Below are 4260 nucleotides of genomic sequence, written 5' to 3' on the forward strand. Positions count from 1 at the left end.
AAATGTTAAGAGAGCTTTTAAAGTATCATGAATTAGCTACAGCTAAAACAATACACAGAAAAATTTATACCATAAAATGCATATAAGAACAGAAGAAAGATCTAAAATCAATAATGTAAGTTTCCACCTTAGGAAACAAAAGAAAGAAGAGCAAATTAAACTTTAAGCAAGGAGAATAAATGAAATAAATATTAGAGCAGAAATCAACAAAATTGAAAATGATAAAACAATAGAGAACAACAATGAAATTAAAATGCTGTTTCTTTAAAAAGTTGAAAAATATGCTAAGAAACATCAGACAAATTTCAATTGAGGGACATTATAAAAATTCTTAATAAGTAAGCACTCCTAAAAACTATCAAAGTTGTCAAAAACAGGAAGGCAGGGAAGGGTGGAGGTAAGGTAGAGAGATCAACCAAAGGACTTGTATGTATGCATATAAGCATAACCAATGGACACCGACACCATGGGGCTGAGGGCATGAGGGGGGGGGATGGAGGATAAGTACACATATGTAATACCTTAATCAATAAAGAAAAAAACTCACATTTAAAAAAAAGAAACTACCACAGCTAGTGAAGACTCTAAGGAGACATGGTGACTAAATCTAACATGGTAGCCCAATTGGAATCCTGGAAATAGACAAAGAACATTAGATAAAAACTAAGGAAATCTGGAAAAAGTATGGCTTGTAGATAATAATGCATCAATATTGGTTCATTAATTGTGACAAATATGCCACACTAACGGAAGATATTAACAATAGAGTGAAGTGTATATAGTATAAATATATGGAATGTCTCTGGACTAGCCTCACAACTTTTCTGTAGATATAAAACTCTTATGAAATAAAAATATTAAAGAAATACAAGACTTAAAAAGTATCTATTATTGGAAGTCCACTTGTTACATTTACAGAAAATGTTTTTATTTCAACTTTTGACTTAACATCATGGCCATTGACAATTGTGCCTATTGTGTTATTAAAAAGGCCTGCATTAGTGTAACTTAGAATTTTACTCATTTTAAAGTACTTTTGCTTTGCTTGTTTTTATCTTTATTGTTGAAAGTATTACTGATCTCCCTTTGTTTGTGTGGGGGTTTTGCCACTGACCCCTTTGACCCGGTATCCGCCCCTTCCAAGCCTTCACCACTCTATGGTCTGTGTCCATGGGTTATGCATGTATGCATATAATTTTGCAGGTTGATCACTCCCCTCCCACTCCCTCACCCCCACCTTCCCTCTGAAATGTGTCAGTCTGTTCCATGGTTCTATGTCTTTGGTTATATTTTATTAATCAGTTTATTTTGTTCATTAGATTCCACATATGAGTGAGATCATGTGATACTTATCTTTCTCTGACTGGCTTATTTTGCTTAGCATAATAATCTCCAGGTACCTCCATGCTATCTTAAAGGGTAATAGATCCTTCCTTTTACAGCTGCGTAGTATTTCATTGTGTAAATGTACAACAGCTTAATGGTACCTCATTGTCGTTTTGATTTGCATCTTCAGATGATTAGTGACTTTGAGCATGTCGTCATATGTCTCTTGGCCTTCCGAATGTCCACTTTGGAGAAGTATCTATTTAGGTCCTTTGCCCATTTTTTAATTTAATTGTTTGTCTTCCTTTTGTTAAGTTGTATGAGTTTCCTATATATTTTGGAAATTAACCCCTTATCAGATGTATCATTGACAAATATGTTCTCCCATGCAGTGGACTCTCTTTTCAATTTGTTGATGGTTTCTTTTGCTCTGCAGCAGTTGTGCAGAAGCTGTGCAGAATCCTCTTCTGAGGCACCTTGAGTTCGCATCTCCCTCCCTACACCAAAGTCTCGGGTGAGTAGCTGCAAATGAAAACTCCTGTGGTCTGGGTCTAAAAAACAAAATAAAAAAGAAACTGCAGCTTTCTTTCTGACTCTGGTCTGCTAGCTCCAGACTCCACCGCCACAGCCAGCAGCCCTGCCACCTTTCACAGATGGATGTTACTTGGGCAGCAGGTCTAGGCTCTGGTGCTGTGGGCTGTGGAGCCCAGCCTGGGTTCCAGGCCTCTATATTTCAAGGGAAAAGACCCTCCTGTAGTCCAGTGCTCCATCGTCTGTCTCAGCCCCCACCAGCTTGCCACCCCTGGGAGCTGGGTCCACTCCTCTTGCAACATCGCCCGTTCTACCATTTTCCAGGTGTTTTCTGTCCTTCCTTGATATATGTCTCCTCCTCAGCTGCAGCTCAGTTGGTAATTCCAGGTGAATGTTATCCAATTTAGTGGTATTTCCACTCTGGCCCTAGGTGCAAGAAAGGTCTGCCTCTTCGGCCACCATTTTTTTTCTCCTTTCTCAAAGTACAGTGGGGCCTTGACTTACGAGTTTAATTCGTTCCGAGACCAAGCTTGTTAAGGAGCTCATTAAGGAGCTCGTTAACTCAAATTACTCTGTCAACTCAATGCAAAAAATCGGCAGAGAGACACCTGGTATCTCAAAAAACTCGTTAGTCGGGACACTTGTAAGTCAAGGCCCCACTGTGCTTTTGCTTCAAAATAATGTATGGTATAGATGCAAATTCTAAATGAAATGGCAAGCTTTACATTTCTAGATGACATTAATTCTACATAGTCAACAAATAATCTCTCTCTAAAAGCCCCCAAACGTGTAGGAAACAGACGAACAAAATATATTTTATGTTAATAACATAGTACACAACAGTTGACAAAAAGAATCAAATAAAGACATAAAAACTGAATCTGCCTTACTCTCATATCCCAGTCTCAACAAAGTTATCCAAGTAATAAACAAAACAAATCTAAAGAGCTATAGAATGATTCCAAGGCAAGAGGGATGAGGCGATGAAATTGTTTCACAGCATAATCTCTCAAAGAGCATACTAAAACCCCCTCATTGGACATTGTGCTTGAGACTAAGCTTTGCCCGTGCTTCACAATACGCTACTTGGCATTTAATCACTGTGATCAACAGCACTTTGTGGGCTGACCTTACAGATCAAGAACTAAAATGCAAAGACAAGTCTATAATAGGAAGATAGGTATAGTATAGAATATTCAACCTTTTAACTTAGTTGTTTCTCATGTTTCTCATGACCCTTGGAAAGAATAACCAACTAATTCTCAAAAGCAACACTTTTGAGAAGCTCAGGGCACTTCATGGAGGTAAGTGCCTTGGTCTGAACAGTGTGGCCTCAGGTAAGCAGAGGGAGTACTCCTAGTTCTTATAGGTGTCCAGGTGAGGATCTCATACAAGATCACACCTATATCACACAGAGTCCTACCTCTTCTCTCAGCTCTGGGAGGCCCCAGGCATGAAATGCGGGAAGTGACCTTTCTCCTCAAGAGAGTGAGAGTGGTGAGGGTTTTGGTCTGAGGTTGCAGTACAACAATTTTATATCTCAACACTCTTGCTACCGCAGGACAATATTTTCAGACAAATATGCATTAGAGTTTTAATTACAGTCTTAGTCATTTATTTACTTTTGGTGTATTGTGGCTTTTTGTTATTGTTGTTGTTAATTTTGTTTTTCCCATTACCTTTTATCCTTCTATGCCCTCCACCACCTCCACCCATCCCCCTCCATTCCTTCAATCACCACACTGTTGTCCATATCCATGATATTTAATTTTTTAAATAAAGAAGTTCCAAATTTGTGTAGAAAGTACCTGTAATATCTGAAAATATAGACAAATACATAAAATATTATCAAGAACATGTTCAATCTGTAAAATATTAATAAAATAGTGGTATCTGAGTTTCTATTCTTTAGGGCTACTCTGAAGATTGATATAGTACATGATTCCAGATGCATTACTACTTGAGGGAGGGGAGAAAATGGAAAACAATGTGTACATTATTATTATATTTATTTAATTGCGGTGACCCGCACCTCGGAGAGGGTCCGACGGGTAGAGGTGGCGTGGGATGAAATACAAGAGACCATGAGACGGGGTTGGGAGGACTGGCACAAGGCACCAGCAACTTTATTCTTTACACACAATGCTTTATAGCTAAGCTGCAACTGGTCATGCCTCATAGATCACTGCTAGGGCTCGGCCTGTCATAGGGAAGTAACAGATCGTTATGAGCTGGGCAAGACTGGGCAAGCTTTGCCTAGATCTACCTATGTGTGACAGTTACTATGACAATCAGGTTACAGTTACTATGACAATACCTTTAGCTACAGAGGTCGTGCCTCGGTCAAGCCTTGTCTAGTTCCACTTTGCTGCAAACTCTAATTAGGCCTCAAACCTTTCCTGC

The sequence above is a fragment of the Myotis davidii genome, unplaced genomic scaffold (genome assembly GCF_000327345.1).
Source record: "Myotis davidii unplaced genomic scaffold, ASM32734v1 scaffold222, whole genome shotgun sequence".
Classification (NCBI taxonomy): Eukaryota; Metazoa; Chordata; class Mammalia; order Chiroptera; family Vespertilionidae; genus Myotis; species Myotis davidii.